The sequence below is a fragment of the Podarcis cretensis genome, assembly GCF_951804945.1.
Source record: "Podarcis cretensis genome assembly, chromosome: 3".
Classification (NCBI taxonomy): domain Eukaryota; kingdom Metazoa; phylum Chordata; class Lepidosauria; order Squamata; family Lacertidae; genus Podarcis; species Podarcis cretensis.
The window spans coordinates 111,658,118-111,670,902 of record NC_137172.1 but is presented as its reverse complement, the minus strand read 5'-3'; the positions used below and the strand labels follow the sequence as shown (position 1 = coordinate 111,670,902).

General features: G+C 44.3%; 2 long non-coding RNA genes across 6 annotated transcripts in view; one reads left to right on the top strand and one right to left on the bottom strand.

Annotated features, from left to right (window-relative positions):
• The window catches only part of LOC307212671, a 34,238-nt gene extending 24,661 nt beyond the window's left edge, over positions 1-9,577 (bottom strand). The window contains exons 1-4 of one of the 5 annotated variants that reach the window (XR_013837071.1): positions 8,712-9,577; positions 5,132-5,290; positions 2,884-2,964; positions 286-385 (exon numbers count right to left, since the gene is read on the bottom strand). This is a non-coding gene — a long non-coding RNA (uncharacterized lncRNA). Of the gene's footprint in view, positions 1-285; positions 386-2,883; positions 2,965-4,768; positions 4,935-5,131; positions 5,291-8,711 lie in introns of those variants that run through there. The other 4 variants (XR_013837072.1, XR_013837073.1, XR_013837074.1 and 1 more) reach the window with 4 other exon arrangements.
• LOC307212709 lies at positions 4,851-10,183 on the top strand. The gene is made up of 4 exons (XR_013837128.1): positions 4,851-4,938; positions 7,066-7,264; positions 8,594-8,682; positions 9,771-10,183. It is a non-coding gene; the product is annotated as an uncharacterized lncRNA (long non-coding RNA).
• The last annotated feature ends 2,602 nt before the right edge of the window (positions 10,184-12,785 follow it).

Here is a 12,785-nt window from a genome sequence, read left to right as displayed (position 1 = left end):
GAAGATGAGGAAGCTTCAGAAGATGAGGAATCTGGCACTTGCTAAGAACCGAAAACGCATAAAGACACCCAGCAAGTTATTGGTGTGTTGGTTGGTGGTCTGTGCTCACACACACACACACACACACACACACACACACAATTTCAGAGGGGAGGATGCCAGCATATGGTTCCCATCTTGGAATTTCTCAAAGCTCTTTTTTCACGCTGACTCACAGATCATTGCAACGGCTCCGGGACCCCCCTTGGTGGGAAAGTAACTAGTCAGTGACTTGGAATCACTTACTTGACAACGTGTGCCCTGTCACACAGAAGGGGAACAAATTATAGCTCTCGGCGATCATGAAGTCTTCAGATGTTATGGTTTTCTTATACAGAAGGAACTTCTGTGTAAGGAAAACACATAAAGAATGTTTATATCCTCCTCTATTTCATGTGTGTGTGTGTATGTGGACTGTGATTGCTTGTTGGCTGGACAGAATCCAGACCTTCAATGTACTGTTCCTATTTGCACACAAGTAGGGATGGGCAGACCTGCCCATTTCAGTATCTCTCAATTTCTCACTTAGAACGATCATGGAGCATCTTAAAAAGTTTTTTGAAGACTCTGTATAGACACATGCAAACATATACTAAGCTGAAGTACATCCCTGCCCCCCCCAATTTGTTTACTTTTATACTGACATATCCTCATCAATTACATGTTAAGTTACCTTTGATTTGGTGAATTTCACAAAAGGCTATCCAAAGGCTAGCCTTTTGCTTCTCAAAGCTAAACACTTGGACTGATTGGCTGGAAAGGCTGTAAGAATGAATTAGGCATTTTGCTGATCTCAAATGTGGCTCTATCTGCCTGGATTAGAAGTTACAGTATTTTCCAGCCCTTTTGGTCAATCACTATTTTCCCCCATCCTATTTGACTACTGTGAATGTCACAGCTACAGCATCCTCCCCTCCTTTCCCTTGCCTGCTTTTTTATGAATGGGATGCCCTGTTGGTCAATCTAATAAAGGTCTTTTCATTATACTTTCTCTCTATGTCAGATGGCATTTAGAGAGGTTAAAGGGGGGAGAGTTTCAGAAAACGCATGGCATTTTCCCATCGGCTACTGTTATGATAGCACAGATTAATATGGCAAGTATGATGCATAACAGTTCATCAGCACATTTACGGCGCACATAGGCAGAAACACATTAAATGATACATTTTCTGCGAGGGTGAGATTTGGGCTCTTGAGTCCCATTACATCATCCACAGCATCTCTGTTGTCAAAAATCCAAAGGGGTTCTTTGCAAACATCTTTTGACTTAAAAATAAATAAATAGCCAAAGCTAAACCCTAACTTAGGGGGACGCAGGTGGCGCTGTGGGTTAAAGCCTCAGCGCCTAGGGCTTGCCGATCGAAAGGTCGGCGGTTCGAATCCCTGCGGCGGGGTGCGCTCCCGCTGCTCGGTCCCAGCGCCTGCCAACCTAGCAGTTCGAAAGCACCTCCGGATGCAAGTAGATAAATAGGGACCGCTTACCAGCGGGAAGGTAAACGGCGTTTCCGTGTGCGGCTCTGGCTCTGGCTCTGGCCAGAGCAGTGATGTCACGCTGGCCACGTGACCCGGAAGTGTCTCCGGACAGCGCTGGCCCCTGGCCTCTTAAATGAGATGGGCGCACAACCCCAGAGTCTGTCAAGACTGGCCCGTACGGGCAGGGGTACCTTTACCTTTACCTTTTTAAACCCTAACTTGACTTTTATTTTCTAGGAATGTAAAAAATAAAATAAAAGACATGGGTCTAACCGAGGCTGGCACTGCCACACTTCTATTTTTGTCAGTCTTTCACAGCTGTGGTTGCAATGTAGTAGCAATTATGGTAGCCCAAGCCAATAAACCATTCTGGGGAAAGGAAATCAGTTTCCTTCGTTTGTCTGACATGGCCCAGTTTGGGGCATTCCATCAGCTACTCCTCAGTCATAGAACCTCTTAACAGATACAGGATGAATCATATTTCATTCTCAGACTCCTTTGAAAACAGGGGTTGGAACCAAAGCTTCTGAGTAATTAAAAAAGAAGAAGACAAGAATATCATCCCATGGTGAGCCACTCTATGCCGTATCAAGCCACGACTTGGCCTGCACACCTCTGTGTCTGAAAACAAGGGAGACTCTTTTGAAGAGTCTCACTGTTTATTTGCCTGGATCCCTCTGTGCAGACAGACAGCCCTGAGAAACTTCTGTACACATGCTACAGATGTTTTCCTGTCTGCCTTTTCTTTTGGCCGAATGTGTCTGACCTCTAACATGCCCACAGGGAAGGGAAACCAAAATAAAACACATATACAAAATGCGGGGATCAGTGGCTGGGCGGCAACACTGGTCTGAAGGCTCTGGACATGGTAGTAGATTACAAACTGAACGTGAGCCAAGTATAATAGTGGGTGCGACGACGTTACCAAGAAGGCAGTGCCATTTTTAAGCCCCATAAGAAAATGCAAGAATGAGCAAGCCATCCGAATGTTGTAGCCTTTGGGGAGACTTGTCTGGAGAAATCTGAGTCTAGAAGGGAACACGACATTGGAAGATAAAGGCTGAGCTATTTTTCACACAGTGTAACTTGGAGAGCAGTGCAGGTGTTTTAGAAGCGGGGATGGATTGAAGGGAAATTAGAAAAACAGCAGACACATTTGTGCACATTCTGCATTGAGTAGGGCAGGCAGAGATTTCCTTCCTGTCCTGAGTGTGTTGCAATCATTTCTGTTTCTTTTCTGCTACAGTTCAGCTTCTGCTAAAACGTACATTATCTCTCTCTCTCTTGGCTGTGGTCGAAATGAATGCAATTAACTACATAAGTAATTTCAATACATTTCAATGGAAGGGAAATGTCAAAAACAATGCACACCTAAGAAATTTTGGGCGATGATTGTTCAAGGTCTTTGCAGCTATTGTTGGATATGTGGTGCCTTTTGATCGACTTTTAAGTCTTTTGGGAAACATGGAAAAGGATATTCAATCAGAACACATAACAGCAGTAGGAAATTGGTTGAGAGCTGTAGGAGTTTTCCTGGCAACTAACTGGCCAGGAAACACCTCAAATACCCTTGGTGATGGAATGGATGCTAGAATATTGTGCAATAGTTAAACTAGTGGAGATAGTTGGATCAAGGGAAGATTGGAAAAGAAGCAGTTTGAAAGATCATAGTACTCCTTTTTTGTTTATTTAAAGCAGCAGTATAATCTACATGTTTTTTATGATTTCATGCTGCTGAGATGAACAACATAAGGAATTCATAATTTTGAATGCTGCAATATTAGGAAATATTTAGGAATTGGCTATGAATGATCTAACAAAAGCCGGATCTGGAGCGGGTATCATTTGGGCTCTCCTTCCAAAAGCAAAAATGATTGGGCACTATTTTCTAAAACAAGCCATCAAAGACTGTGTGGGGTACAATTGTGCATAATACACGCTCACACGTTTAGTAGACCCTGGTCTCCTTTTCAGAATTAACACCCATTTGCAGCACGCTGCAGCTCAGGCTTTCCCCTCCTGTTTCAGGAGTTTAAACTGGGTAGCTAGACCTGGATAGTTTCAATCTCACCTGCTGAGAATATCAGCTTTCTAGTGTTTGGTGGGGACAGAGAACTCTTACAGTGAGCTTAATTAAGCATGAACTGTTTGACTTAGCTGGGCTTGGACTGCAATAGGTTATTTTTCCTGGCAAGGAGCCAACCAAATAAAGTTTGTCTAGGATAAGTAGAACAGCCAGCCTCCATCCTGCTGCACCCATTCATGAGTGTCTGAGCCACTCCATGGAATGTTATAGTTTTTGAAGTGGGGAGATCCTTGATTCCTTTCTCCAATTTGCGTTGTCTCTAAATGGAAACTTTCTGTGGGATCTTAGCTTTCAAATCAGTGATAACCACCCCACCCCAAAGCTAACGCCAATACCAGTCAGTTACTGCACTGTCAGGAAAAGATTAATGTTGCGTCAGGGTGCGGAGGGCCTTGTCTTCCATTATTCAGCATCTCCCAGTGCATTGCATTTTAAAATGTACACTTGGAATGCCTTAGGCATGTCACTGAAATGTAATGTATGGAGGCAGTGCTTTTTTTTTTTTTTTTTAAAAAATGTTTAGGGGTACTCTCATTTCCCTACTCATATTGAAATACTGCCCCTCAATGGGGCCAAACTTAGATTCACAAAATGTTTAGGGGTATGCTTACCCCTGCGTGCCTCCAGAAAAAAACCCACTGCCCTTAACCAATTACGGTTATCAGGATTCTTTTTTTTTGGAGGGGTGCCATAAGTATTCTTTAAATGTATGGTGTTGGCGTGACCTTGGACAGAGAGTTGTGAGCAGATGAAAACATTAGCAGGATTGCAATAACACTTGGAATGTGGCAAATACTATGGAGATAATGGATTTATATACGATATGGTCTATTGAAAAAGATGCAGTAGAAAAGGCTTAATAATAGGTCCAGTGCTTTTTTTCTTTAAAAAATTATATGTTTAGGGGTACTCTCATTTTCCTACTAATATTGAAACACTGCCCCTCAATGAGGCCAAACTTAGATTCACAAAATGTTTAGGGGTATGCGTACTCCCCCAGCCGAAAAAGCACTGTATGCAGGAGACAAGCTCATGTTGAGAAATACCTATAACATACTGTGGTGTTTGCCCGTTCGTTTGAAAATGTCTGTACAGGTGGGGGAGAAAGGGTTAAAATGTAGACCAATAGGAAAACTGGAGGCGGAGCTTAGCTTTTATAAAAGGGCTTACCCGAGGTTTGGGTGTGGGTAGTTGGTTGGTTTTAGTGGGTTGGCTGGTTGGGAAAGGCAGTTGGAAAAGCAGTTGGCAGGCAGTTGGAAATAGAGAGACAGTTAGTGCAGTGGGTTCTTATGTGAGAGGAGGTAGAAGAGATAGAGACAGGATAAAATAAGACTAAGATGGTAAAGAGTAACAACATTTTGGAATGCAGTTTGTTTGTGTCTGCAATAAACTACACTCTTCTTTGTTAACTTGAGAACCTGACTGAGACTAAGTGATTTACTGGGGAGGGCCTGGTTGGTGGCAGCGGATTAGTGGCGTACGGGTCACTAGTCTGTGAGACAACCAGGGGCTCCATACGAATGCCACACATACCATCACACATGGTAGGAGGTCAGAGTTGACTGCAGCTCCCTGTCAAATGTTCACCTGAAGCCAAAACCAGGTTTGCGTAATGTGTGAAACAGCCTTCAACTGCTGCTCGGTCGAAGATCTTGCTGGAGTCTTCAGCAAGGAAACTTCCTTTTCTAATTTCTGCAAAGGAATGTGCTTTGAATGCAAAACTATCAAAACAGGACAGCAAATAGGAGTCATGAACACAGGCCTACCATTGGTGATGGTTTTAAAATGGGATGAGACAGTTGTGGCAAGCTTTCTCTCATTCCCTGTTGAAAGTCAGCCTGAGTGAAAGTTATTGGGGCAGGCTCGCCCCCCACAAGTGATTTTATGGGAGTTGGATGAAAGTAGACTCTGGGGGATAAATTATCTGCATTTTTCAGGAGCCACAAGGGCACATTTCTCTTCTGTTGCTTAGACCAAAAAGTAATATTTACTGCTGTTTAAGCCATGGTAGAGTTTTCCAGTACCCCAGCAGCATCTGACTTTATTGACAAACAGAAGATCATGGGAATGATCCAAATTTTGTTCAAGGGACAGCCTACGGTTCAATGCCTGAGGAACAATGCCACATTAAGAAATGAAGGGAGATGCCAGTGAGCTGCCATGACTTGCAACAGTGACAAAGGGTTTATTTATTTAAAAAGCGAGAGAGAAAACCTTACTCTCTGCTAACTCAATTGAAAGGTACCCCCCCGCCAGAAAATTCAGTACCTCCACCCACAATTTCTTTAGACACTTCTCCCCACCTTTGCAACCAGGATTTAGTTGAAATCTATATTTTCTACCTCAAAGTTTAAAAATGAACAAATCATCTATATTTATCAATATTTCAAAAAAATGTAAATGCTCACACAATTGGATGCTGGGTAGCTGGCAATACATCAGATTGTTTCTGTACATGTCTCATGATGCGCTCAATCAGTTTCTCATCTATTTGTGTCACAGGCTGAATACACACGGTCACCTCCAGACATTTTGTCTACATTCAGAAAGAACAGTAGATGTATCCTGGCCCCGCCCACATCAACCACACTGAATTCAGGGTGTCAGAGATTGGGCAGCTGTGTGTGGGATGTTGAAGACAAGCTCAATAGCCATGGCACTTCTCTCCTTGTGTAACCAATTTTTATTTATTTATACATACATACATACATACCTCGCCCATCTGGCTGGGTTTCCCCAGTTACTCTGGGTGGCTCCCAAAAGAATATTATTAATAATAATAATAATAAAGTGATAAAACATCAAACATTAAAAACTTCCCTAAACAGGGCTGCCTTCAGATGGCTTCTAAAAGTCAGATTGTTGTTTATTTCCTTGACATCTGATGGGAGGGTGTTCCACGGGGCGGGTGCCACTACTGAGAAGGCCCTCTGCCTGGTTCCTTGTAACCTCACTTCTTGCAGGGAGGGAACCGTCAGAAAGCCCTCGGACGGAGCTGGACCTCATGAGCTGAATGATGGGAGTGGAGTTGCTCCCTCAGGTATACTGGGCTGAGGCCGTTTAAGGTTTTAAAGGTCAGCACCAACACTTTGAATTGTGCTCAGAAACGTACTGGGAGCCAATGTAGGTCTTTCAGGAACAGTGTTATATGGTCTTGGTGGCCTCTCTCAGTCACCAATCTAGCTGCTGAATTCTGTGGAGGCAACTGTGTGTCTCGTCCTATGAAGGTCTTTGTACTATACTCTTCAAGATGCATTGGGGCAAAGATGCAAAAACCATTGATCAGTGATGATTCTTGTTATTACTGCAGCTGTAAGATATGCCACCATGAGACAATGAAGTGTGGCAAATCCTGATTCACCTGACATACTCTGGGAGAAACACCTGTGTGAACTGGCCTTATTTTCTTCAAATTGCATGAGGGCATCTATAATATTTAGCTAAGTATCCTTGATTTGCTTGTTTAGATTAATAAAATGCTGTCTACATATGGTTATGAGGAAAGCTTAGAACGGAACTGAATAATTAAGAGTTTGAGAAAACAAGAAGTCACAAAACAGGTACTCTCTTGAAATACAAGCCACTAAATGGTTTGACATGAGACCACGTTGCTCCAATAACACTGGAATGAGTAAGAGTTGTGCTGGGTTTTCTAAGAACAAGCAGGTGGGTAGAACAAGTGCATAGAATGATAGTCAGTGTTTGCTTGGATAGCAGACAAATGTCCAGTGAATGCAGACACAATCAAAGCTGTTCTTTTGCCCAGTAAGAATGCTAATTATACTGCCTTCGAGTTTCATAGGGTAAAGTACACTCTGTTCATGGGAAAAACCCTCCACACTTTGAGATAGCCTCCCATTGAGTCAGAAATTGGCAGCAATGACACCAGCCCTTTTGTCTCTGGTCTGACCCTAAAATGGTTTCAGCAAGAAGGGGTCATGGCTTTGGATCTGGAAGGAAGTAGGAGAAGGCAAATTATATGGAAAATTCTGTCTGTATCAGGGTTCTTTGGCACCCTCCACTGTGCCCAAAATCTTCACCTTTTCCCAGTTCAGTCAAAACAGATTAGAGGGTATCAGGGATACATTGTAGTTTGCAAAAGTGGGGCAACAGCAAATTACCGGAGCAATGACTTTAAAACAAAGTTGTTCCAAACCTTCTCATGGAGCATCATTCCTTGCCATGCCCAAATGATAGGTTTGTGTGGTCACCTTAAGAGATGACCCACAGCCTCCATTTATCATTTAAAGGTAAAGGTAAAGGGACTCCTGGCCATTAGGTCCAGTCGCAGAGGACTCTGGAGTTGCAGCGCTAATCTCGCTTTATTGGCCGAGGGAGCTGGCGTTTGTCCGCAGACAGCTTCCGGATCATGTGGCCAGCATGAGTAAGATGCTTCTGGCAAACCAGAGCAGCGCTCGGAAACACCATTCACCTTCCCGCCGGAGCGGTACCTATTTACCTACTTGTACTTTGACTTGCTTTCGAACTGCTAGATTGGCAGGAGCTGGGACTGAACAACGAGAGCTCACCCCATCATGTGGATTCGAACCACCGACCTTCTGATCGGCAAGTCCTGGGCTATGTGGTTTAACCCACAGTGCCACCCACGTACGGCTATATATTAGAATCTTGGAAATTATAAGTGTCATTTCCCCTGAAAGTCTGCAAAGCTTTATACTGCAGACAAAACTTTAATGAATGTTTGGGTGTGCTCCACCCAAACTGAAGCACTCCAAGGTTCTATTGATCTCATTGGGAGAGCTATATTACAATCCTATATATGCCTACTCAAAAGTAAGTTTCATTAAATTCAGGGGGCTTGCTCCCAGGAAAATTGGTATAAGACTGCAGCCTTTGGCACCTGTTTAATTTCTGCCTTTGAATCTAGTGGGGCTTGGAAGCCTGCAATCCACAGAATGACTCACGAGTCTCTGATTTGACTTGAGACATCTTGTTAATGGTGCCATCTGACCCCTTCCCCTTCCGTTGCTACAGGTGTCCCAGAAAGTTAATTTTCATTGCTTGGGGTTGATGTTCATGAGCTGCCTTATGACTCTGGGTGACTGTAACAGGGACAAGTACAGGTGAGCATTGCTACTCCTGTCCTAATTACCTTCTCTCTTCCTCTCCAAGTACTGGGTGCTTCCTCCTAGCCTTCTTCTCTTCTTCTGTAGTTTCCTCTTGGCTGTTCTACTGCTGCTTTGCCCATCAGTTGCTGCCTAATGCATCTCTTCTCTGTACTCTGCCCTCAACCTGCGATGGCTACTGGACTTTGAAGGCTCACCATTCAATTTGGGGTGCTAGGCAACACTTGCATCTACCATCTGCACACACAGCTTGCTGTGGTCTGGTTTTTTCTGACCCTCTCCTGGCCATTGTGTTCTCATGAGGATGCTGCCTCCCTGAAGGAGAGAGAGAGAGACTGGCCATTGTGACCTCATGTTGATAGTGGCCAATGAAGGAGAGAGACTGGTCATTGTGTCCTTGTGCTGATGTTGTCCACCTGAAGGAGAGGGATTGGCCATTGTGACCTCATGTTGATAGTGGCCAACTGAAGGAGAGAGACTTGTCCACTTGAAGGAGAGAGAATGGCCATTATGATCTCATTCTGGTGCTGATAACAATGATGAATAATAATACAGGGCATTATAGGGGCATTATTTGGGAATTATAGGGACAAAACTACCCAAACTGTATAGAAATTTATTCATGTATGCGACTACAGCAGCAAGAATGTTTCTTTCCCAAAAATGGAAAGAAGAAGTCCCATCAAAAGAAGAATGGATACAAAAACTTATGGAATACGCAGAAATGGAAAAGCTTACCAGGAAAGTAAGAAATCAAGATCACAAACTTTTTATAGAAGAATTGAAATGGTTTATTGAATATTTACAGATAAATTGTAATCAGATAAGAAAATTGGCAGGATTATTGTAATAGCCTGCAGTTTCCTAAGAGTATATATTTAAAGTAGATGAATCAATGAGCAAATTAAGTTAATCTGGATATGCAGAAGATATTAAAATAAATTTAAGGAACTGCAGAAAGAGGGGGAAGGAATTCAAGTATTGAAATGTTAAAATGATTGTAAAATTAGTGAAATGTATAAAATGGAATAATAATAATAATACAGGGCATTCTGTTGCATAACAAAATATATTTTGTCTTCCAGTGAAAGCAGGGAAAACAAGCTTCCTGAGGAATCCGTCAAACCTTCAGGTGCATTAGTCCTTTGTTGCTTTGTTTGCTTCTGCAGAAAACCAGGGACCTGCATCAGGCTGGACTCTGAATTGGTTCTGTGAGAAACAAACTGGAGATTGGGGTGGGGGGCGGGTTGCAAAAGCAAATGTTCTGACATGAATTGCTGCCCTAAAGGGGCCTGGCCACCAGGTTGTTTCACATAAAGCTCTAAACAGTTACCAGATGAGCAATAAAAGCAACTTCCCAGAACAGCAGATCAGCTGCAAGCTTGAGTCAGTGCATTTTTAGGATAAGGAGCCATGGAGTAGAAGCCTTCCCCACCCCCAAGTTGTCCTTACCTGGAACAGTTTGCTTCTGCTATTGTGTTTTGGTCAAATGAACGGGGGGGGGGGGGAATGCTAGCCATTTAAGATGGCCTTAATGTGGCTTTGAAGAGGGGTGTGTACATCAGTTTTTCCCATATGCACACGTGATGAATTGTTCTAATGATCAGCAACTATGTGGATACTGATAAGAAAGATGATGCCGCAATGAATTTGTTAGTCTTTAAGGGACATGGGTGGCACTGTGGGTTAAACCACAGAGCCTAGGACTTGCTGATCAGAAGGTCAGCGGTTCGAATCCCCGCGACGGGGTGAGCTCCCGTTGCTCAGTCCCTGCTCCTGCCAACCTAGCAGTTCGAAAGCACGTCAAAGTGTAAGTAGATAAATAGGTACCGCTCCAGCGGGAAGGTAAACGGCGTTTCCGTGTGCTGCTCTGGTTCGCCAGAAGTGGCTTAGTCATGCTGGCCACATGACCCGGAAGCTGTACGCCAGCTCCCTTGGCCAATAAAGTGAGATGAGCGCCACAACCCCAGCGGCAGCCATGACTGGATGTAATGGTCAGGGTTTCCTTTACTTTAAGGTACCAAGGCTCCAGCCCTTTCCATGCATTGTTTGCATGTAGGACATGGTTGTCTAGAAAAAAATGCCAATGCAAAATCACTTGCCTGCATGTATGGGCTGTGAACCATGGGAGCGTCCAATTGCACAGGTCTCCCAGTTGCATGGAGATCCAACACGTGAGCAGGTGCTCTTGCATGGGAGATTCTCTAAGCACATGGTTGCTGCAGGAAGAAGGTCCAATGGTTGTTGTAAAGGTAAAGGGATCCCTGACCATTAGGTCCAGTCGTGGCCGACTCTGGGGTTGCGGCGCTCCTCTCGCTTTACTGGCCGAGGGAGCCGGCGTACAGCTTCTGGGTCATGTAGCCAGCATGACTAAGCCACTTCTGGCGAACCAGAGCAGTGCACGGAAATGCTGTTTACCTTCCCGCCGGAGCGGTACCTATTTATCTACTTGCACTTTGACGTGCTTTTGAACTGCTAGGTTGGCAGGAGCAGGGACCGAGCAATGGGAGCTCACCCCATTGCGGGGATTCAAACCGCCAACCTTCTGATCGGCAAGTCCTAAGCTCAGTGGTTTAACCCACAGCGCCACCCACGTCCCTTAATGGTTGTTGTAGGTGGGGCTAAAACATGGCCAAAACCACCAATATGCCTCACACATGAGTAACATGTGAAAGGGGCATGCATCTTAACATTCTGTATGATGTATATTATTACCGTACTTTTCTGTGTATAAGACTATGTTTCGTTACTTAAAAATTATGTTTAAAATAGGCGGTTGTCTTATACATGGGTAGTGCCTGGGGAGGGGGCTTGGGATTGGTTGATGCTGCGAGCCACAGATGGTCTCCAGCGTGTTATTGGTGTCTGTGGCAAGTGGTGGTGTTGATTGTGTGTTGCTGTGGCAATTGGGCGGGCAAAAGACTGCTTCTGCCGGCAAGGGGACAGACGTTAGGAGGCTGTTGCAACACGCGTGAGTGATAGCGTCGGCCAGGCGGGTGAGTGACTTTCACTAATCCCCCCTAAGAGAAGCTCAACTACTCTGTGCAATCCTCCGCAAAAGAAAGCTCAACAACTCTGGGGAATCCTCCACATTTTCTTAATTTTTAGTCCCCCAAAATAGGGGGCGTCTTGTACATGGGGGTGTGTTATACACAAAAAAGTATGAAATATCTGATCTGAACAAGTCAAACTACTGAGACCCTTATAGATACAGCTACAATTTCAAAAAGCCATACTCCAAAATGGATGAGGAACAAAGACTGTTGTTGTTGTTATTTTACATTTGGATACCACCCTATACCCGCTGTTCTCAGGGTGGTTGCAACATAATATCACAATACTGTGGTATTTTGGGTTACAGACGCTTCAGGTTACAGACGCTTCAGGTTATAGACTCCGCTAACCCAGAAATAGTACCTCGGGTTAAGAAATTTGCTTCAGGATGAGAACAGAAATCGCACGATGGCGACACGGCAGCAGCAGGAGGCCCCATTAGCTAAGGTGGTACCTCAGGTTAAGAACAGTTTCAGGTTAAGAACGGACCTCCAGAACGAATTAAGTTCTGAACCCGAGGTACCACTGTATAGAAAAACAAAACAGAAACAACCCAATCAACCTCCCCATCTGGAACATATTTTAAATGAGTTTTGGATGTCAATCAGCCAAATGTCTGGTTAAAGAGAAATGTTTCTGCCTGGCACCCAAAAGCATATAATGAAGGCACCAGCTGAATCTCTTGGGGAGGGGCATCCCACAGATGGGGAGCCATTGCAAAAAAGACCCGTTCTCATGTTGCCACCCTCTGGACCTCTCAAGGAGAAGGCACATGAAGCAGGGCCTCAGAAGATGATCTCAGGGTCCAGGGAGGTTCATATGGAAACCCTTAGTTAAGGCAGACATCTCCGAGGGTGGAATTAAATTTTGTGCTAATGTGACCTTTAAAGCCCTAAATGGTCTCGGTCCAGTAAATCTGAAAGAGCGTCTCCAACCCCATTGTTCTAACTGAGGTCCAGCGCCGAGGGCCTTCTGGCGGTTCCCTCATTGTGAGAAGCCAAGTTACAGGGAACCAGGCAGAAGGCCTTCTTGGTAGTGGCATCCTC